This window comes from Mixophyes fleayi, chromosome 12, assembly GCF_038048845.1.
Source record: "Mixophyes fleayi isolate aMixFle1 chromosome 12, aMixFle1.hap1, whole genome shotgun sequence".
In the NCBI taxonomy this organism is placed as follows: domain Eukaryota; kingdom Metazoa; phylum Chordata; class Amphibia; order Anura; family Limnodynastidae; genus Mixophyes; species Mixophyes fleayi.
Window position 1 is genome coordinate 60,504,292 of NC_134413.1, and position 24,660 is coordinate 60,528,951.

Here is a 24,660-nt window from a genome sequence, read left to right on the forward strand (position 1 = left end):
ATGGATCAGGGTTGCTGTGGATGGATCCCCCATGGCCTATCACACTGGCCAGTGCTGCTGGGTTGCGGGCAGAATGGAGGCACTGGATACTGGGTCCAAACCTCAGAAACAGCCGGGAACGGATTTGATTTTGGGACTAATCTGTAGGTCACAGGAATAGAGACGTTTCCAAACAGGTCTTTGAAACAAGCAATGTTTATTTGCTCACCCTGGTTGAGGGTACCAGGGAGCAGGTCAGATGGAACAAGAAGAACAATTTTCAATACAAGTCAGTGCTTTTTATACAGATTTGGACACAGTTTCACGGGGTAAGCCAGACCCTGAGGTCTGAGCTATTTTTAGAATGGATGCAATTTGTTTACCCAAACATGGATGTACATGCAATGCAAAACTAACAATATTTACACTTATCTGTGATATTCTAAAACTTGCTGTGATTTCCTGCATCTTGTTTTTAGACCCAGAAAATCTAGTAGCAAGTCTCAATCAAACCTTCCTGTACGTTCAGGTGCTGGACCCCCACACATCAAAAGGTCTCATTAACATGAGATTAACATGAGTCCTTTCTTCAGACAACTGCAGAATACACATTCCCAATGAAAGTCAAAAAAAACCCAAACAAGTCATTTCCACACATCACGATACACACAAGACTTCCTCCACAAAGGCCTATTTTAACAGATATATACCTCAGTAATCAAGGTTAAAACAAAAGAGTTTCTTCTCTGGTATCAGAAATAAAGATTTCCCTTACCAAAATATGCACAATATCAAAAATAAGTGCATTTGCAATTATATAAATAAGCGCCCTGTGCTATTTCCTTTAAATACATTTACACCATAAGTTCCTTAGAAGTGTTCCAGTCACACACATAGTTTAAGAAAGCTTACTAGAGATCATTACCATTTGGTGCAGTAGCTTTGGATGGATGGTGCTACTTGATATGTTTTTCGTATTTCCATTTCAGAAAGGGTGTACATTCGACCTGGTGGCGTTAACAGATTCACCTTCCATAGTAGTCCGTAAAACATCCGGCTTCCTTGGGTATGAAAAAGGTGGTGATGGAGGAATGTCACTTTCACTTCATCTATGTTTTCATCATTCTCCAGAATAAATGCGAGCCACCATTTCTTGTCATAGACAGCAGTTGCGTACCGTCTGAAGTCAGCAAGTGGGAGCTGATACTATATGGGTTGGGTACTTTACCACGATGACGAAAACGCTGACAACAGTTTCCCCGACATGGTCAGCGCTAAGCTGTCATTCACGACAGATTGGTAATACTAAGGGCTAGATTTACTAAGCTGCGGGTTTGAAAAAGTGGGGATGATGCCTATAGCAACCAATCAGATTCTAGCTGTCATTTTGTAGAAGGTACTAAATAAATGAAAGCTAGAATCTGATTGGTTGCTATAGGCAACATCCCCACTTTTTCAAACCCGCAGCTCAGTAAATCTAGCCCTAAGTGTTTGAAAAACAGACCTGCAACAATTGTGGTGAATGAACATCCGAGCAGCAAAAAATGACGTCAGTTTGAAGGGCGATACTATTATTCATGCTGTTAATGGGGTAACGCAAGAAGGTGCCGGCTGTTCAATGTAGAAGCCTTGGTAAAAAAAACATTGTAGAGGTGGCGCCTCCTTGCATTACCCCCTTAACAAATGCAATGCTAGGATTATTTTATACAAAGTGGAGGCAGACATTTTCAAGGCTGAACTAATATTCATTAGAATGTAGTCTATTAATTCCCTAGAAACTAGTACATTATGGGTATATGGCAATGAATAATGTCATGCTGTATACCGGCTCATACCACAAAATGGATGATCACCTAGAGCCTGATGCAGATTTGCATGCATAATGAGCATGATGTACACAAACAAAACTTGTACATAAAAATAGCATATCTGTTCCTATATGCTGAGCTGCATGGATACTTGAGGTCCATGCAAATCAACATATAGGAGTGAATGCGTACATATGAGTGTTTTAATGGGGGAAGGGGGTCAACAGTGAACATGTCTGCACCAAAATGTCTACATGTTCAGAAGGGCGGCGTAGTTAAAATGTCAACAAGTAAAATGTTTACAGGGTTGTAAAGTGGACAGTCAAAATGTTGTCAAAAATCACTAAATGGGGAGATGAAATAAAAAAATTGCCACATCCCCCTCCTTAGAGGCAGTAGTCATATATATAATATAGGGATTTCCCACAGATGAGTTCAAGCTGTGGGAAATCCCTATGTTATCAATGATTACTGCCGCTAAGAGCACATTTTGCAGCGGAGCTCCTAGGGGCTAGTCTTGCATCGTGCATCAGGGTTTTTTAATTTGCCAAGGATCCTTGAATTTATTACAGATGAAGACCCTGGATGTAGTGAGCTATAAATAGTGTGAATGAGGGTAGTGTAGGGGTGTTTGTATTTCAATTAAAATAACTTTTACATTGGTGTCTGTTTTATTTACATTTCTTTTGAGCAATTATGGGTACCAGCAAGCCCTGGGTGGCAGGACATGCTGGCTCTTGTGAGGGCCAGCATGCCTTGTCAGCCATGGATATGCTGGTTCTTATAGTACTATAAGTGCCAGAATACCAAAACACTTAATGGCAGATTGGGCATGCTGGGACCTATAGTGCACCAGGGACAATTTTTTTTTTTTTTTTATCAAATAATTATTACCACCCCACACCTACCGCCCAGGGGTGTGGGAAGAGCCCTAGTGCTATCAGCATGGGGCTGGGTAAACCTAAAGGGGTCCATATTTTTATTTTTTTGCATGACGTAATCCCCCTATGGGATCCAGCCCCATGCTGACCGGCCTGGGGATGGTTTGACACCATGGCAGTGGTACTCCACACAGCTGGTAATAGTAAAATCAGGGGGTGGGGGAACACGCTTCTTGTCCCTCCAATTTTGCTAGTACCAGCCTAGGGTTGGTTAAGCTGTCCGGAGGGTAGGCTCTGCATGTTGTTTGTTTGTTTTTTTTAACATGTCTTGCCATTTTAAATCTAGTGATTCATGTCAACATTTCGTCTGTCCACTTTACAACCCTGTACATATTTTACATGTCGACATTTTAACTGTGTCGTCCTTCTGAACATGTAGACATTATGACTGTCGACATTTTTGTGTAGGCATTTTCACTGTCGACTTTTCATACCAAACCCACTGATAAGTCTACTGACAGGAGTACTGCAGGTCTGCAATAACACACCCTTTCTGTAATTGGGTTGTGAGAAAAGGCCCCTTTCCTTCCCCATGCAAGTGTGGGATGCTAAGCCACTCTGCATTCCAGCATTTGTAAATGGACTCTTTGTGAGCGGACAAATTCACGTTAGCTACGCTAGGCAAACTGGCATTGTACTCACTCTGTATCAGGCCCTATGTATCCAAAGCACTCAATACGAACGCACTTCAAATACAATCCATTATAATAGAGCAGACCCTATCCCACTGAACGTTTTAAGCACTTACAATAAACTATTTTAAAGGCACTGTGCTTTTCCATCTGCAATTAAAAAAAGCTACAAAAATTAGGCATGAACGCTTCTAAATAAGGAAAAGAGCTAGCTTAAAAATCACTAGCGTGACACAACCCTGAACTCTTATTTACATTTATCAACTTTTTAGCGCTTTTCACAGTTACATGCAAGAAAGGTGCATTAAAAATTAGGACTAATAAAAGTAAATTTTGCCGTCTCCACAACTACGTTTCAAAATGTTAATGCCATATTCTCAATTTTACAGCTCAGAATATCCTATTGCTCATGCAGTAATGCGCTACCAGTACAATAGATGGTACCGTGGAAAACATGTTAAAAATGCATCTGAACATTATGTTTCATGCATGTTTACTCATTTTCCCTGTAGACATGTAAATGAGCCCTTAGAATTAACACACACTATTTCAATATGATTCATGGATTTTTAAGAAATTGTAACATAATGCTTAGTGTTCCCTTAAAAATTATATTTCTGTCCTCTTTGAGAACATATGGTATAACGGCTCATTATTGGGACATTACAAAGTATAGACTAACTGTAATTGTTACACTGATATATAAATTTAACTTTCCTTTGTGCAACTTTTCAGTTCCCAAAAAATAAAATATACAATATTCTCCCAACATAGAAATATAATATAGGGTAAAGGCCTACAATTTTCCATAAAGGGTCTGTCTTTGACACATGAGTGAAAGAGCACATCTGACTATGACAGTATTAACACACACATCTGTATCCAGACCTAACACTTCATAATCAAACATCCAAAACTGATACCTCATCATCAGGAGATGACCCATATAGCATACCACGCACAGCTATCCACATCAGCAACAGGCCAACAGCTGGAGAAACAGATTGTCTAATAATGCTATAAAGCTGCCAGAAACGAAAATATCACGGTGTAATCCAATTACCAGCAGACACTGTCCCATCCGGTTCTGTTACACTGCATCTTTCATCACTACCTCTTTACACTTGCTAAGCCAGTGTTTAGGAGGGCATGGATAACATAAACTAATGATCGATATTACAGCTCTGGAAACTTTTTGGCCATTCGAAATAAAGTGTAATATACCCATGCTCTAGTGCTTACCTGCTCCAGGTCTGTGGGCGCATGCGTGGAGACAACATCTTGCCGGACAAAGGCCCGTTCCTTAATCTCTATCTTGATTGGTTAGTGGGTTCAACTGATCTACTCCCAATGCTTTCTGGGAGTTGAAGTTCTTCTACATAATCGCTAACGAGTATTTTGAAAGCGTCATAACTACAGCGCCCAACAACCCTCGAACACGAGATTCATTCTGACTTTTTTTAAACTAAACTTTATAAACTATTTTCGTCAATTGCATCTTGACACTTTTTCCGATAGTGTTTCTTGTGTGCCGAAAAGTGGCTTTTCAGCAGTAACGATTTAATAAGATCCGGCTTGCCTGCTTAGTGTATTTAAATCCACAATAACTGGATAGACACGGTTTGCCTGCAACTTTGTGTAAATACATAATGTTACCAAATCGTATAACACACAGTGAAGGGCAAAGTGAAATAACTGGAAGGCCACATGGGCATCCTTCCAGCCTTCAAAGAGGTCGCACAAAAGAAGGGAGAGCACAGTGCATGCCCTCCTCCTCCTAATATGCCGTGTGTCCTCCCTGCATTGTGGAGAGGAGTTCTCGTGATGTGGAAGTTTGCTTCACTTATACTGATAACATTGGGAGCAGCCGGCAAAGGCTTGGCAGCCCACTTGGTGCCAGTTGCCTATAGCTGCGCTAACATACCATAGTTGCAAACTGTCTAATTTCAAGGGACAGTCCTAGATTTTAAAGATTACTCCCTGGAAATTTCTATTCCCATTTTTCCATATTAAACAATTATATAATTCGATTACCCTTATTCTCTATATTGAATGCAATTCTCAAATTTTAATAACAGTATTTCAAATGTAAAAATACACATTACAACCAACATATTTCCTTGTCCAAATCCAAAAGACTGTGCTTCCACCTGGTAAACAAAGCAGTCAAAACCGGTTATAACTAGTGATGGCTAGTTTCACGAATGATTAGTTCAAATGAACTAATCTTCAAAGTGAACTAAATCATTTAGTTCACAGCTCTGACAAAGATTAGTTCACCAGGAACTAAAACAAGTAGGAGGAGTTAGAGATAAAGCCGAGCAGCTCCAGCAGCCTCACTCACTGTCTCATTCACACTGGCTCTTTTGTTTCTATTCAGCTCTCATTTAATACTCATGAGTCAGTACCTCTAAACTACCAAAGGTGGCACTGCTGTGCTCAGACATTGTGTGAGACTCTGGAGCTGATCACTGACTATGAGTCATGAGTCATTCTCTCAGGAGTTCATTAGTTCATCTAGTTCATTTCACTCAGTGACTCATACTAGTCTTCAAATCATTTCACTCTTCAAATCATTCCACTCTTTCGAATCTTTCCACTCTTTCGAATCTTTTCAATCATTCAGTTCATTTAGCTCATCAGTCACATGATACATTCCCTTCCCTGTCAGCTCACTGCACTGCTGAGTGCTGCATGTTATATACTGTAGTTCTGTTTACTGCACCATATATACAGGGGAGATGTATTAAACCTTCAAGAGAGATAAAGTGGAAGCGTTGCCCATAGCAACTAATCAGTTTCTGTCATTTTATAGACTCTGCTAGATAAATGACAGAAGCTGATTAGTCATAATTGGCAACATTATGTTGTTTACGTCTGGGAGTTCCTGGTATTGGCGTAGGAATTGCGCCATTTTGGCCCCGCCCCCAGTGACTTGATGCCTATTTGGGGACTTTTTACAGCTGTAAAAATTCCCCTCTAAGGTTTGATACATCTCCCCTATAGCCTGGTTGCACTGATCTCAATTTTAAAAGCAAAAAAGTGACACTTTATAATACTCTGAATGTGGGTCTTTTTCATTTGCATATTATGGAAATAAAAAATAATAATGAAAATGTAATTAACTTTGCAGAGCTCAACATGTCACTACTAGTTTTTGTATAAGTGATTGCCCTTTTTAAAATATTAAAAATGATCTGACATATTAAACTTATCTGATCATTTTAACAGGACTATAACTCATCTAATGAGATGTAGTTCATATGCCTACAGTATGTGTAATAGACTAGATCTATGTCTCCAATCACTTCTCTCAGCAGTGTTCCAGAGCCAGTGATCTCACTGAACTAACTGAGCTTAATGAACTAAATGAACTACTGAGTGAAATGAGTGAAATGAACTACTGAGTCAAATGAGTGAAATGAACTACTGAGTCAAATGAGTGAAATGAACTACTGAGTCAAATGAGTGAAATTAACTAATCTTTTAAACTAATCTTTTGTGTGAACTAGATCAGAATGAACTAATTGTCACTCACCGGACTGTGAGTGCTACTTCTAAGGTAGCTAGGAACCGTGTCCGTCCATTATAATGAGGTACTGCGCATGTGCAGTCCCTTTTAACCTTCAGTTCTGTTCCTTTAACTTAATTGGCTGATCAGGCAACACTCCCTATATTAAGCACCTGTGGTCAATACCATGTTGCCTGATCTTGGAGTCTCATTCCTCATGAGTCTCTGAAGGTGTTCCAGTGCCTGCTCGTGTGTTCAGCTGATGCTGATTCCTGTTTGCCGTTTGTGGTTTCCAGACCACTTCTATTCCTCGTGTTCTTAGTGTCTTCAGCAGCTGATTCCTATCCGCTGCCTCCGTATATCTACAGTTACAGATTACTGCAAACTCTCCTGTGTTTCATCGTGACTCCAGCAGCTGATTCCTATCCGCTGCCTCCGTGTATCTACAGTTACAGATTACTGCAAACTCTCCTGTGTTTCATCGTGACTCCAGCAGCTGATTCCTATCCGCTGTCTCCGTATATCTACAGTTACAGATTGCTTCAAACTCTCCTGTGTTACATCGCTACTGTTCCAGCTGATTCCTGTTAGCTACTTCAGCGTGTCTACAGAGTCCTGCTCGTCTCAGCGCTCCAGTCTGCATTCTACCTGCCGTCAGCTGACCCGCTGCCTACTGCTTCTACAGTGTGTCCATTTGTGTCAACTTGCCTGTTAGCATTGAGTCTACGCTCCTCGGCTTCCAGCTCTGCTACATCGCTTCAACTCTCCCGTGGTCTCCTGCTGTTCAATTCGATATACTACTGCTTCCTGAGTATTTGTCGTCCTTGCTGGCCTACCTACAGTGCACTGCACCTACCTGCCGCTTCCATTCTGCAAGGACTTCTCATCTCGTCTGTTCCCTGCCGCTCAGGTATCCCTGCAGCTATCTCTAACAGCCTGCTCATCTGAACCACGGTATGCATACTTCTCATTGACTGTGCTGGTGTATTGCATATCCATCTGGACTGAGTTGTTCTCCTCCGGAGTCTCCATCCTCTGAGACTATTGCTATTATTGACTGTGTTTCCTTTTGCTGGACTATTCTAGTGACTTTGTTTATCTGTGCACTGCTGTTCATTCATTATTATTATTGTGTGCAGTTCAACGTGGGATTAAGTTCAGTGTACCCGTATAGACTCTGCATTGCATTTATCTCCTCGTGTCCTTCCTCACATATATATTCAGTGGTACAACTTGCTAGAGGCAAACCACTGATTCCTGTTTCCCTGTGTCACCAGTTGCATATATCCTCTCACATAAGCAGTGGTACAACTTGCTACACGCAAACCACTGACTTCCCCGTTACCTTCACCTGGATTCCATTCCTTCACTACAGACAGCGGTACAACTTGCTATACGCAGACCGCTGACTTCCACCTCCTTATTACTCCTGGACATTCTTCTCACTATAGCAGTGGTACAACTTGCCGTGCGCAGACCACTGACTACCCTCACGTGTCCTTGTCCATCCAGATCCTCGTGTTCAGTTACCTATTGTTTACCAGTGCTGCTAGTCATAGACTTTCTGAGCATTCTCTAACCATCTGCTGTTTCCAGTTCCATTATCACCCTGCCATCAGAGTATCATATACCAACTCAACTGCTCTGATAAGACCATCAGCGGGTGATACTGGGTAAAGACTCCTAGTGCCCGTGACAGTAAGATCAGACCATGACAGACCCAGATTCGGAACCCACAGCTAAAGAGATGCTGCAGCATCTGGTCACCCGTGTGGAACAACAGGATGTTCGTCAACAACTATTACTACAATGTTACCAGACGTAAGTCTCCCAAAGAACGTCTGGGCAGAATATTACAGCTTCTGTTGATGCTCCTGTGCTTTCCTCCGTTTCCCCAGTGCCATCCAAGGTGTCTACGGCTTCCACGCTTCACCTGCCAACTCCGTCAAAGTATGATGGAGATCCCAAAACATGTAGAGGTTTCCTCAACCAATGCTCAGTACATTTTGAGCTCCAACCTCAAAACTTTTCGACTCATCGTTCCAGAGTGGCCTATCTCATCTCATTATTCTCCGGACACGCTCTCGCATGGGCTTCCCCTCTGTGGGAAAGAAATGATCCGTTGTTACAGGATAGTGCCAAATTTATTTCCATGTTTCGTAATGTATTCGATGAACCAGGTCGTGTTATTTCCGCTGCCTCCAGCATTCTTCGTTTACGACAGGGTCCTCGTACAGTAGGACAGTACGTCATTCAATTTAGGATCTTAGCCTCTGAGCTTCAGTGCAACACTGAAGCGTTAATTGCCGCCTTCTGGCAGGGGCTCTCGGACAAAATTAAAGATGCACTGACTACTCAAGAACTCCCTACGTCTTTAGATTTGATTTCTCTTTGTCATCGTGTGGATCTCAGATTTCGTGAGAGGGACTCTGAGAGAACTACTTCAGCTAAAACATCTCTTCGTCCCACTTCTCAAATTCGTCCTGCTTCACCTCCGGTAATACCGATGGAGATTGGACGTTCCAAACTAACCTCTGCAGAGAGGAATCGAAGAATTAAGAATAGACTTTGTATCTATTGTGCTGATGCCACACATATGCTCCAGTCATGCCCCAAAAAAATCGGGAAATGCCAGGCCCTAACTAGTTCTGGAGAGGTGAAGTTAGGGTCCCTGGAGTCCTCTCCATCTTCTACGAAATCAAAAATCTGTGCATTTGACGTTACCATTTCATTTGCTACTAAGTCTTTTGAGTCCCAAGCTCTGATTGATTCAGGAGCTACGGGAAATTTCATTTCTGAATCCCTTGTAAATCAATGGTCCCTACTAGTGATTACCCTGAAGACTCCGATTACGGTGACTGCTATCGATGGATCACGTATTATCAATGGTCTCATCACCCAAAGTACGTCTTCAGTGACCCTTCAGATTGGTGTCCTACACCGAGAAGAAATTTCGTTTTTAATCCTTCCTGTTACTACAAGTCCGATTGTTTTAGGCCTTCCATGGCTTCAATGACATTCTCCCCAGATTGACTGGCGCACTCCTCAAGTTACGTCTTGGGGACCTGAATGTCACCAACATTGTCTTTCTCGTGTTGTTCCTCGTAGAATACAGCAAACCTCCATTTCACCTTCCTCACCGGGACTTCCTCCTCAGTATGCTTCATTTGCCGACGTCTTTGATAAAGCTCAATCTGAACATCTTCCCCCTCATCGTTCATGGGATTGTCCGATTGACCTGTTACCTGGCAAGACTCCACCTAGGGGTCGTGTTTATCCACTTTCATTACCTGAGACTCAGGCTACTGCTGAATACATCCAAGAGAATCTCCAGCGAGGATTTATTCGACCTTCTACTTCTCCCGCTGGAGCTGGGTTCTTTTTCGTGAAGAAGAAAGATGGATCATTACGCCCCTGCATAGATTTTCATGGACTTAATGCTATCACTATCAAAAATCGGTATCCCATTCCTCTGATTACTGAGTTGTTTGATCGGATCAAGGGAGCCCGGATTTTTACTAAGTTGGATCTTCGTGGTGCCTACAACTTGATTAGAATCAGGTCCGGTGACGAATGGAAAACAGCTTTTAACACCAGAGATGGGCATTATGAATACTTAGTAATGCCCTTCGGGTTATGTAATGCCCCTGCTGTTTTCCAGGGCTTCATTAATGAGATCTTTCGGGACTTGTTATATGTATGTGTCGTAGTATATCTGGACGACATACTCATCTTTTCCCAAGACCTGCCTTCACATCACCAACAAGTGGCTGAAGTTCTTTCCAGACTCCGGAAAAAATCATTATTCTGTAAATTAGAAAAATGTTCATTTGAGTTGCCCCAGATTCCATTTTTGGGTTATATTGTTTCCGGAGTTGGTCTTCAAATGGATCCAGAAAAGGTGAATGCTGTGTTACTTTGGCCTCAGCCAACTACTCTTCGTGCCATTCAGCGTTTTTTAGGCTTCGCCAACTACTATAGACGCTTCATTCAAGACTTCTCTTCAATTGCATCTCCCATTGTGGCTCTAACTCGCAAAGGGGCCAATAATAAGCAATGGTCATCTGAGGCTCTCCAAGCCTTTCAATTTCTTAAAGAGTCCTTCTCCTCTGCTCCCATCCTTCGACAGCCTGATGTGACGCTTCCCTTCTTCCTAGAAGTAGACGCCTCTAATGTTGGTTTAGGAGCCATTCTCTCCCAGAAATCGGAGCAACAAAAATTCCATCCTTGTGCCTTTTACTCTCGGGGTCTTCTGCCTGCGGAGAAGAATTACACCATCGGGGACAAGGAGTTGCTGGCTATTAAAGTAGCATTGGAGGAGTGGAGATATTTGTTAGAGGGAGCTCGTCATCCGGTGACAATTTTTACGGATCATAAAAATTTGTCATACCTACAGTCTGCTCAATGTTTAAATCCTCGTCAGGCAAGATGGTCTCTTTTCTTTTCCCGTTTTGATCTAATCATAACCTTCAAACCAGCTGCAAAGAATAAAAAAGCAGACGCTCTATCTCGAGCCTTTGTGGCGTCCTCAGACGTTGAAGAGAGTCCTAACCACTTATATTAGACCCCAAATGTGTTTCTCTGGCTGCTTCTTCCACTAAAGTGCTACCATTTGGGAAGACCCTCGTGCCTCCTGCTCTTAGAAAAAAAATCCTTTCATGGTTTCACTCTTCTCGTTTCTCTGGACACGCTGGTGAACGCAAGACCTTTGAAATCCTCTCTCGAAGTTATTGGTGGCCTTCTATGAGGAGAGATGTCAAAGAGTTTATCGTGGCATGCGATTTATGCTCCCAGTTCAAGACCCCCCGCAGAACTCCAGCGGGGTTGCTTCAGCCACTACCCATTCCATCTAAGCCTTGGACCCATATTAGTATGGACTTTGTTACTGAGCTTCCTCCTAGTAAGAATTGCAACACCATTTGGGTAGTGGTGGATAGATTTTCGAAGATGGCGCATTTCGTTACCTTGTCTGGTTTACCTTCTTCTTCTACCCTGGCTGAACATTTCAATTATATGGCTAGTGTATTCCTCATGTTCTTCAATAAAAACTACCTCTCTCTCCCACCAACCAAGGAAAAGATTGGCATAGGTGGGGGCACAGCATGGCCCCATCGCTGTGCCCCTCACCTGTAGGTAGAATTTTTCATCAAAAACAAAATAATTTTTGGTGAGGATGAAACTTAACAGTATTAATAGGAAGTCACTAAATTCTGTTTGGGTGTCCATGTTTAAAAAATATTTGACTGCAGTCAGGTTTTGATTATGGTCAATATTAGTATACAATGACTCCACATCATATGATGCTAGCAAAGTTTTATCATTGACTGTAATTCCTTGGATTTTTTAAAGTGTCTCTCGTATATGAGGGTAGGCTAACAACGAATTTGCGTAAATGAGTATCGATGAAAATGCTCTCCCTCTCAGTGAGTCCCCCAATTCCCGAGACTATAGGTCTTCCTGGAGGATTGTGTTCACTTTTGTGTATTTTTGGTAAGATGTATTAAGTGGGAGTTTTTGGATTTTCAATTTTTCAATTTTTTTATTTTCTATTAGTAGTGAGACCACAGAGTTCTTTGCAGTTGATCTGCAACTTTCAATAACCCTGTTTTTATCTTGTTTTTAATATTTCGCATAGCTTTTTTTGTCTTGTTAGGATGAACTATTTTTAATATATACTGTCGAAGTCAGCAAATTGGATAAAGTCATTTCAATTAATATCGAGCAAACTTGGTTGTCTTTGTCTGAAAATATGCGTAGAGCGCGCTACGGCATGGAAGGGCGTGTCCAGCCGCAACACGTGGCAATAAGCAGTTTCTACACTTTTACACACATTCGCACAAACATATACATTTGTAAATAGTACACATTAATTGTAGTTGCAACACATAGTCATTTATGTCGAAATATAGTAGTATTCATGTTTAATATTATAAGTTATATGCATACTAGTAAAACATATGGTTCAGGTTAAAGGAAATGTGTCATGTTTGATACCATATTAATCCCGTTTACATCAGCAGCTGTCCGGTGCATTCGGCGAAGAGATCGCACATTGCATACTCTAGTTATTGATGTTAGGGAATAAACCTTTAATATGATGCTGACTATAAAATGCTAATGGACTAGTTGTAACTGGAGTCTTGGCGGGAAGAACGAAGCACATCCCCTGGAGAGATGACACCCACCTTTGGATTCTTTAGTTTGAACTAGCCTATGATCTGCAACCCCCTGGACCTTCCTGTGACCTGGACTAATAGAAGCAAACCACACCATCTGCATTGTTTTACTGTATTTCTGTTTGCATATAAGCAGAAGCTCCCATCTAGTGTTCAGTCATCTTGACCACAGACTTCAGGACTGAGTGACTGTTCACTGGATCCAGAGCGCCTGCGATAAGTAACGGCTGTACTTATTATTATTTCGCTTGAATTATTCTGTTATTTTTTGAGAATAAATATTTGTGCATTGGAAACACAAATCGAGATTCGACAATCGTTATTGGATGGCGACAAAACGTGCATAACATCACCAATAAAATATAACTTATATTTTCACTGTTAGCCCATCCATTTATCCTGGAGTGTCCCGATATATAGCCTTTGTCCTGTACCTTTCCCTCCCCCTTTCTTGCCACATAGTGTATTTGTGGTTATAGGGTGCACCACTTAGCTATTTTGCTCATAACTGGTTATTTTGGATTTCCAGTTATACACCAGACAATTAAAGATCAGGATATCTGGACTCGAGTCCTAGTGCGGTTATAACCTTTTGTTACAGAATCCAAGACAGTGCCAGTGCTGGGAACTGAGACATACCATCATGCGGCATACAGGGTGAGCTCATGTCTTACACTGAAGGGTTAAGTTGTTACATAGTCTGATTCTACACATACTAACCTAGGAAACACCTATATTGTACTGATGCACTATCCACAATGTTCTACACATAAATACACCAGGAAAATCATAATCAGATTCTGTTGGCTGAATCCTAAGGATTCAACTGAACACAAAGCTTCCTAAACCTGATCGGAATTGTCCAAATTCAAATCCAAATTCAGGATTCTGTACATCAATATATTTTACATATATTAAATATTCCACATTTAGAAATATAGCTGTAACATAAGTCTTCTAGTTTTAATCTTTCCTTCACCATAAGCCATCTAAAGATACAATATGTTTACATAAATTAGTGGTCTTAATTCTGGATTTAACCAAATCTACCAGAGATCTTTAATTCTTCATATAAAACCTGCACATACTGCAAATTCATTAGAAATATGAAAGTATCTGATAGAAGAGGACTGGTGACTGTATCCTTCAGTGCAAGACATTTCCCCTGTTCAGGAGCACGGAAAGATGGACACTGTTGCTGATTTAACACCAGATGTTTCATATAGATATACAGATATATAAATATAAATATATAGATGTATTTGTTTCATATAGATATACAGATATAGATGTTTATGCAATATATCTGAAAAAATTGGTAGTTACCAAAAGCAAAAAATAAAAAATGATAATTAAGTCTTATAATAAGTTTTATAAATTAAGTCATACTGTTCACATTACTTGGAAATCTGTCTGATGACATTTGACAGCTAATGCAAAGAGCTCTATAGCTGAGCAAATGTAACTTTTAAAATTACAACAATATAACATAGAGTATCTTAGAGTTGCACCATGACAGAACAGTAACTAATACAAACACTGCAGTAACTAGATATTGACTTGGACCAGAGAGAACACATCACCCCCCCCCCCTCCCCTTTCCCGATCTTGGTGAGAGTAAATGTTGCCGAGCAACTAATCAACACTCTAGGCTCCCAACCACTTTGACATTAATAGTGTTCTGTGTTTAATAAATAGGCCTCATTACCACAACCAGACCTAAAATTAAATAAATGGCATTCTCAGCAATAACAGTTAAAAAAAATCCCTCCCCCAACCAGCCCAAAACAATTAATTAATAGCACCCGTATTTAATAATTAGTAACTATGATTTTTTTTCCCCCAACCAGCCCGACATTAAATTAAAATACTTAAATTTCATAAATAAGTCTCCTACCCCCCAAACAACCCCAACCTTAAATTAATAGCACCCATGTTTACTAATTAGGCCTACCCGCCCCCCCTAAAAACCCTTACATTTTATTCCTAGTCTTTATGTTTAATAAATAAACTTTCTTCCCCCCAACCATCCCCAACATAGGATTAATAACATTCCTATTTAATTTGTAAACCAATTTCTGCCCAACCAGCCCAAAAAATAAATTAAATTAATAGCATTCCCATTTAATAAAAAAGTCTAGTTCAGCCAACCAGGCTCAATATAAAGTTCATAACTTAATATTTTCCACCATTTTTAAATGAAGATGCGCTGAAAACAACATACTCTGCATTGTTGTGGGATGCTGTCTTTTCAGTGGTAAAGAGCTGGCTGATGAGTCCTGATGATCTGCCAGCTTGTACCTTTTCTTTTGGTCTGGATGATGCTGTTGCAGCTCTTGTTGATAGTTGTCTAGTAGCTTGGGTCTTTACCTCCAGATTGTCACTCCTGTAGCATGTAGTCTGATATCTTGACTCTGTGTAATGGGGATGATAAAACCTGTCCACATCCCATGGCCAAGATCGTTTCCCAGGACCACATACCAGCGCCAAAATCAAGACGTACCCTCACAGTGGGCACTTCGAATCCATCTAGAACTGTGACTTTGGCAGTCTAGCCTGGCAATGCTGCAGCAGGTTCAACAAGGAAGGGGGGCTTACCACAGTGATTGAGGACCCTGAGGCCTTCTCCCTGCAATGGTCCATCTTGGGTGCTTCCACCTCTTTTTGGGTGTCTTTTTGGCCTCTTCACTGAGTCACTTCTCTCTGCAACATACGCCACTGGACTTTCTGCGGCAAGAACAATCTCTTTGGGCTCACCTCCCTTACTCATATATGCAAGCCAGGCTTTGGGACAGTCTGGCCTCAGGGGACCGGTTTTCCCACAGCCATAACATGTCCTATCCAGTCTAGTCTGGTGACTTCCAGGAACAGGGCGGAGTTGCAGCTAGCTAAAAGCACCCGGGTTATTGGCTAATGTTAGGATCTGCCTCAGGATGCAGCTTCATCTCAACAGCTCCTGCCTCTAGGAATATATTTATTATTATATTGACCCTGCAGTACCTGTGAACCACCAGAGGTGCTGTTATTCTGCCTTCTCTTCTAACTATCAGGGACTACTAGCTGCACTATGTTAATCATTGGCACCTGATTGTCTCCTATATATGCCTGCCTCTCCCAGGTTCCATTGCTGGTCATTAATGTTTCTCTGCCTGTAATGTTGGTTTACCCTTGGACTAACTGCCTTGCTTTTTGTCTGTTCCTGTGGAAATTCTTGCTTAGCCAGTTCCTGCTTTTCTGTTAGCATTTAGCACTCATCTGTATCTTGTCACCTGGAGGTAAACCTGATATATGCCTTATGCCTGGAAGTCTCGGAGCAAGTTTGAAGAACAAATACTCTGGCAAACAAATGGCCTCAGTGTGTTCCTAAAATAGAGGGGAGAGATCCCTTATAGGTCTATTTCCGAGTACACACTGGAGGGGGGACAACTCAGGTAAAATAGAGCCAGTTTGTACAGGGGCTTCCAAACTGCCTTTTTTTCCTGCCAGTAACAATATGGACTGTCTGACATGTCTACTTGGATGGTGTCAGCAAAGTAATCATCCACAATTTTTTCTATTGTGACAGCATCCAATGCAGCGAGAGTAGACATGTCTGCAATGGTTGGCAGGTCCTTCAGTCCGGACCAGATGTTATCAGCATCCCCGCCAGCGCCTCTTTTGGGAAAACTGAGCTTTTTCCTCGCAGCCATAGATGTGGAAGAAAATGAGGGTGGAGCTGTTGGCATATCACGGTCCTCTTCAGAGGACAATCTCCTGACCAGCAGGTCTTTGCGCCGCTGTAGACTTGTGTCCGCCGGAAACAGAGACACAACATACGCTTTAAACCGAGGATCGAGCACGGTGGCCAGAATGTATTCCTCTGACTTTAAAAGAGTGACCACCCTCGGATCCTGGCAAAGCGTACGAAGGGCTACATCCACAAGAGCTACATGCTTGGTGTAATCGCAATGGCTTACCAGCTCCTCCCTCACTTTCTCCAGCTGCTTCTGCAACAGCCTGATCAGGGGAATGACCTGACTCAAGCTGGCAGTGTCGGAACTGACTTCTCGTGTGGCAAGTTCAAATGGCTGCAGAACCTTGCATAACACGGAAATCAGTCTCCACTGCGCTTGACTGAGGCGCATCCCCACTCCTTTGCCTATGTCGTAGGTGGCTGTGTAGGCCTGAATGGCCTTTTGCTGCTCCTCCATCCTCTGCAGCATATAGAGGGTGGAGTTCCAGCGCGTCACAACCTCTTGTTTGAGCTGATGGCAGAGCAGGTTCATGCTTTTTTGATGTGCCTCTAGTCTGCGGTAGGCACTGGCTGAATGCCGAAAGTGTCCAGCAATTTTGCGCGCCACCGCAAGCATCTCCTGCACACCCCTGTCACTCTTGAGGTAATGCTGCACCACCAAATTAATGGTGTGGGCAAAACATGGAACGTGCTGGAAATTGCCCATATTTAATGCCCGCACAATGTTACTGGCATTGTCTGACACCACAAATCCCCATGAGAGTCTAAGTGGGGTAAGCCACTGGGAGATAATTTCCCTCAGTTTCTCTAATACGTTGTCAGCATTGTGCCTCTTATTAAAGCCTGTAATACACAATGTTGCCTGCCTTTGCACGAGCAGCCATTTTGTAGTTGCTGCTACTGATGCAGCTGTTGCTGTTGCTGCGGAAGGGGATGCATCTACCCAGTGGGCTGTCACAGTCATATAGTCCTTCGTTTGCCCAGAACCATTTGTCCACATGTCTGTGGTTAAGTGGACAGTGGGTACAACCGCATTTTTTAGAGCACTGAGGACACTTGATCGTACTTCTCTGTACATTTTTGGTATCGCCTGCCTAGTGAAGTGGAATCTCGACGGGATTTGGTACCGGGGACACAATACCTCCATCAACCGTCTAAATCCCACTCCACTGATGGCGGACACTGGGCGCACATCTAACACCAACATTGCAGTTACAGCCGCAGTTATACGCTTTGCAATAGGGTGACTACTATCGTATTTTGTGGTCATGGCAAACGACTGTTGGACGGTCAATTGTTTTGTAAAAGACTTAGTGGTCTTACGACTTCCCCTCTGGGAAGATGACCGACTAACAGCAGCAACAGCAGCAGTGGCAGTAGTAGGCGTACCGCTGCAGGATTCCTCGGATGAATCCCGTATTGAGGAGGACTCAGTCTGGCTGCTGACTTGGGCTGCAGGACTGAATCTGATGGAGATTGTGGAGGGAGTTGACGAGGAGGGTGTTGCTGGTGTGTATCCAACTGGACCACGGGATTTAGGTGTCCCTGTACCGATGAGGGTCCTAGCCCCAGTTCCTGAACTAACCACTGAACTATGAAGGTTATTCATGTGACGTATAAGGGAGGATGTTCCTAGGTGGGCAAGATCCTTACCCCTGCTTATTTGAGCTTTACATAAGCTACATATGGCCATACATTGGTTGTCTGGATTTGGATAAAAATAACTCCAGACCGAAGAGGTGCATTTTTTGGTCTTCTGACCAGGCATGACGATGGGCTTTTTCATCCCATGGACATCAGCTGTTTCCCCCCCTGGTGCCTCATTTACAATAACCACATCACCATCCTCATCATCAAGTTCCTCCACAGCGCCAGCTACATCATCAATAGGCTCCTCCCGAGCCACCTCTTCCCGTATAGTGATGGGAAGGTCAGGCTTGACAACCACCAACATCCTTGGACTCGCCTTGGGGATTTGTGATAATTTCTCTTTAGAAGGCAGAGTTGTTTGCTGTTTTGTTGCTGACAGCATAACTCTCTTCAATTTTTTGTGGGGGGGGGGGAGGAGGAGGAGGGCTAAGATCCGTGGGTGAAGCTGAACCACTAGTCATGAACACGGGCCAGGGCCTAAGCCGTTCCTTGCCACCCCGTGTCGTAAATGGCATATTGGCAACTTTACGTTTCTCCTCAGATGATTTTAAGTTTCTCTTTTTGCTACTTTTTCTTAACTTGGGCTTTTTGGATTTTACATGCCCGTTACTACGAGATTGGGCATCGGGCTTGGAAGACGACGTTGATGGCATTTCATCGTCTATGTCATGACTAGTGGCAGCAGCTTCAGCATTAGGAGGAAGTGGGTCTTGATCTTTCCCTACTTTATCCTCCAAATTTTTGGTCTCCATTATATGTAGCACAAGATACTGCAGAATGTGTGAACTTGGTAATATTGCAGTACCAATGGACTTATACTGCTGGATTGCTTTTGCAAATTTGGTTATAATTACTTTTTTAAAAAAAAAAATTATTTTAATATTTTTTATAACTTTTTTTTGATTTTTTAAAAACTTGGGAATAATGGGGAAATAACTATGCCCTTAGAAGCACAGAGCACAGGACACAGCACCACTGGACTGAACAGGACACAGCACAGGACCCAGCAGCACTACGGAACTCAGCAGGACAGAGCACAGGACACAGCACCACTGGACTGATACTGCAGAATGTGTGAACTTTGTAATATTGCAGTACCACTGGACTTTTACTGCTGAATGTGTGAACTTGGTAATATTGCAGTACCAATGGGCTTATACTGCAGGATTGGTTGTGCAAATTTTGTTGTAATTAAAAAAAAATTTAATTAGTTTTTGGTATTTTTTTAAATAACTTTTTTTTATTTTTTTAAACACAGGGCAATATTGGGGAAATAACTATGCCCTTAGAAGCACAGAGCACAGGACACAGCACCACTGGACTGAACAGGACACAGCACAGGACCCAGCAGCACTACTGAACTCAGCAGGACAGAGCACAGGACACAGCACCACTGGACTGATACTGCAGAATGTGTGAACTTTGTAATATTGCAGTACCACTGGACTTTTACTGCTGAATGTGTGAACTTGGTAATATTGCAGTACCAATGGGCTTATACTGCTGGATTGGTTTTGCAAATTTGGTTATAATTATATATTTTTTTTTAATTATTTTTTTTTTTTTTTTTACAACTTTTTTAAAATTTTTAAAAAACTTGGGAATAATGGGGAAATAACTATGCCCTTAGAAGCACAGAGCACAGGACACAGCACCACTGGACTGAACAGGACACAGCACAGGACCCAGCAGCACCACTGACCTCAGAAGGACAGAGCACAGGACACAGCACCACTGGACTGAGCACAGCACAGCACAGCACAGCACTGAACAGCACGAGATATAGCAGGACAGAGGACCACCTAACACATCCTCCCTCTACCCTGATCAATGCCCGAGTGAAGATGGTGGCGACTAGCGGGGAATTTATAGGATCCGAGTATCGCGAGATCCGACAACAGGATTATGAGTCAGAGCCTCAGTTTCAGATTTGAATTTGGCGCCAATACCCGGATCTGTCTCGGATCCGACTCGGATCGGCAACGTTCGGGTGGGCTCGGATTTCAAAAATCCGAGTGTGCTCATCTCTAGTTACTATCACTCCCCCAAGAGTCCAGAATACCAAACTGTGATAGTATGAACAGGCCATAATGGACTCCCCTGGGGAACCGGTGGCTAAACAGACTCTGCGGCTGTTACTCCATAGGATAGAACAACAGGATGAATGTCAACGCCAACTCCTTCAATGCTTCCAGGCATTGGCCTCCAGAGTGGACTCTATTCAATCCGCTATACCCACACTTCCGCTTGTTCCTGCACCAGAACCTCCTGTACCTGAGTTATCCAGTAATTCTAATGTCACCCTCCGGATTCCCTCCCCTGCTAAGTTTGATGGCGATCCGAAAGTCTGTAGAGGTTTCCTCATTCAGTGTTCAATCCAATTCGAATTGCAACCTCAGAATTTTCCCACTCACAGGGCAAAAGTTGCTTATTTAATATCTTTATTGTCTGGCCAGGCCTTGGCCTGGGCCTCTCCTCTCTGGGAGCGTGATGATTCTCTCCTATCTGATAGTACTGCCTTCATAGCCACATTCCGGAAAATATTTGATGAACCCGGTCGAGTTACCTCTGCAGCCTCAAGTATCCTTAGACTCCGCCAGGGGTCACGTTCGGTGGCACAATATGTTATCTCATTTCACATCTTGTCATCTGAATTATGTTGGAATAATGACGCTTTGGTGGCTACCTTTTGGCACGGCTTATCGGATAAGATCAAGGACGCCCTTGCCTCCCAGGAACTACCGGCTACTTTAGATGCTTTAATTTCTTTTTGTAACAGAGTGGATCTACATTTCAGAGAGAGAGCTGCTGAGAAGGATAATCCTCATCGTTCTTTACCTAGGACATTGGCTCGCTATCCTCCCCCAACTCTTGAGGAGGAACCGATGCTATTGGGATGGTCACGTTTGACTCTGGAGGAGCGCGACCGAAGATTTAAAAATAGGTTGTGTATATACTGTGCCGACCCAGGGCATATCCTTAACAAGTGTCCCAAGAAATCGGGAACATACCAAAGCCTGGTTTGTTCTGGGGAAGTCAAATTAGGCAATATTAAATCTTCTCCTCAATCATCATTACCTACAGTATGTTCATTTCCAGTCATATTACATGGTCCTTCAGGCCTTATTCATTCTCATGCCTTATTGGATTCTGGAACTGCTGGGAATTTTATCTCCTCTTCTCTTGTGTCTCAGGGGTCCTTGCCCACATCCTTCCTAGAGCATCCTGTATCTATTTCTACAATTGATGGATCTCGTATCTCCAATGGTCTCGTTAAGAAATGCACTCAGCCTATTCTTCTACAAATAGGAGCATTACATAAGGAGATGATATCCTTTCATGTTTTACCCTCTTCTACCAGTCCTATCATTCTGGGACTACCATGGCTCCAACAACACTCTCCTGAGATGGATTGGACCACTTCTCAAGTTCTATCTTGGAGTTCAAACTGTTTTAAAAATTGTCTTTCTCGTGTTCATCCCCTGGCCTCTACTAGCATCTCGTCTGAACTTCTACCCAGCTGCCTTCCAAGTCAGTATCTATCATTTCGGGATGTCTTTGACAAAGCCCGATCGGAACATCTTCCTCCTCACCGGGCATGGGATTGTCCTATTGATCTTCTACCTGACCAAATCCCTCCGCGAGGTTGTGTATATCCTTTATCACTGCCAGAGACCCAAGCCATGTCTGAGTATGTCCAAGAGAATCTTCAACGTGGATTTATTAGACCTTCGTCTTCTCCTGCTGGGGCCGGTTTCTTTTTTGTTAAAAAGAAGGATGGGTCTCTTCGCCCATGTATTGACTACAGAGGTCTTAACGCTATTACAATTAAGAACCGATACCCCATTCCTCTCATCACTGAATTGTTCGACCGTATAAAGGGGGCCAAGATTTTCACAAAGCTAGACCTTGGGGGAGCTTATAACCTCATCAGAATTAAAACCGGCGATAAATGGAAAACTGCTTTTAACACTCGTGACGGTCACTACGAATACCTAGTGATGCCCTTCGGTTTATGTAATGCCCCTGCAGTGTTCCAAAGCTTTGTTAACGAGATTTTCAGAGACCTCCTCTATGATTGTGTCGTGGTATATCTGGATGACATCTTGATCTTCTCCCAGGACCTTCACTCTCATCGCCTTCACGTGGCAGAAGTCCTCTCACGACTCCGTAAGAACCAACTTTTTTGCAAGTTAGAGAAATGCTTGTTTGAACAACTTCAAATGTCATTCCTTGGCTACATAGTCTCAGGCACAAGATTAAAGATGGATCCAGAGAAGGTACGAGCTATACTTGAGTGGCCTCTCCCTTTGGGGTTTAAGCCTGTACAACGCTTCCTAGGATTCTCTAATTATTACAGACGTTTTATTAAAGGATATTCCACCATTGTGGCACCCATTGTGTCTCTCACCCGGAAGGGTGCCAACCCCAAATCTTGGCCACCAGAGGCCTTAAAGGCTTTTGATTTCCTCAAAGAAGCATTCTCTTCGGCACCAATTCTTCAATAACCTGATACGTCTCAGCCATTCTTCCTCGAAATTGATGCCTCAAGTGTTGGAGTAGGGGCGGTTCTTTCTCAAAAGTCTCATCTTAATCAGTTCCATCCTTGTGCGTTTTTCTCCAGGAAGTTTTTGCCAGCAGAGAAGAATTACACCATTGGCGATAAAGAGTTACTTGCCATTAAAATAGCTTTGGAAGAATGGCGTTATCTTCTAGAAGGAGCTATATACCCTGTCACAATTTTCACGGATCACAAAAACCTTTTGTATCTACAATCCGCTCAATGCCTAAATCCTAGGCAAGCTAGGTGGTCTCTCTTCTTCTCTCGCTTTGGCATTCGAATTACATTTAAACCTGGAGAAAAGAACAAACGTGCAGATGCTCTATCTCGAGCCTTTTCCTATGATACCGAGACCGAGGAGGTAAAACCTCGTCCTATATTAGATCCCAAGTGTATATTAACATCTACTCTGTCTCCAGCCAGTACACTACCACCAGGGAAGACTTTTGTGCCATCTGATTTACGAAAGAAGCTTCTGACCTGTCCCACTCTACTCGTTTTGCTGGTCATACTGGGGTACGTAAAACCATGGATTTGGTCTCTCGCAATTATTGGTGGCCAAAACTTCATCGTGATGTTAAAGACTTTGTGGCTTCTTGTGAGATCTGTAACCAACATAAGTCATCTCGTCAATCACCTACTGGACAATTAATCCCGCTGCCCATTCCGGACAAACCATGGACCCATCTGAGCATGGACTTTATTACCGACCTACCCCCTAGTAAAAAGTATAATACCATCTGGGTAGTGGTAAATCGGTTTTCAAAAATGGCTCATTTCGTTCCACTTGTTGGCCTTCCATCTTCATCTGTCCTTGCCATACACTTCATCAAGGAAATATTCCGGTTGCATGGTTGTCCCACAGAGATCGTCTCTGATCGTGGAGTTCAGTTTGTGTCTAAATTTTGGCGAGCCTTATGTAAAGTTCTTGGTATCCAGTTAAATTTTTCCTCATCCTACCATCCTCAGTCTAATGGACAGACAGAACGTGTAAATCAAGACTTGGAAACTTTCCTCAGAATGTTCTCTAATGCCAATCAAGATGACTGGGTAGACCTTCTACCTTGGGCAGAATTTGTGCATAGCAATGCCCTTCATGAGTCAACTTCTACATCACCTTTTTCTACTGTGTATGGGACTCATCCATCATTTTCCAGGTTTACCTCCCTCCCACCCACCCAGGTTCCTGCTGTTAATCTCGTTCAACGGAGATTCGTGTCAATCTGGAATCAAGTGAGGAGTTGTCTTAAGAAATCTTCCAAACGTTACAAGTTTGCGGCAGATAGAAAATGTCGGGCCGCACCTGCTTTCAAGATAGGTGATAAAGTATGTCTCTCTACAAAGAATATCTGTCTCAAAACCCCTTGTATGAAGTTTGCTCCTCGCTTTATTGGACCTTATACTATTTCTAAAGTCATAAATCCAGCTTCTGTGAAATTATCGTTACCAGCTGCTCTTCGGATTTCTAATTCTTTTTATGTCTCTTTGTTGAAACCGCTGGTCATCAACCGCTTTTCGTCTACCCGTACTTCCTCTACAGTACCTAAAGTCCATCTGGATCAAGAATTTGAGGTTAAACAAATACTAGATTCAAGAGTCTGTAAAGGAGGTTTGAAGTATTTAGTAGACTGGAAAGGGTTTGGTCCTGAGGAACGCTCCTGGATCGGCG

At 42.6% G+C, this 24,660-nt stretch overlaps 1 protein-coding gene across 1 annotated transcript in view; it reads right to left on the reverse strand.

The window, feature by feature from the left end:
- Positions 1 to 4,679, reverse strand: part of LOC142108277 (uncharacterized) — a 133,816-nt gene extending 129,137 nt beyond the window's left edge. Inside the window, exon 1 of the mRNA XM_075191916.1 lies at positions 4,603 to 4,679. The gene's annotated coding sequence lies outside the window, so the exon portion shown is untranslated. The remainder of the gene's footprint in view (positions 1 to 4,602) is intronic.
- Positions 4,680 to 24,660: the final 19,981 nt, after the last annotated feature.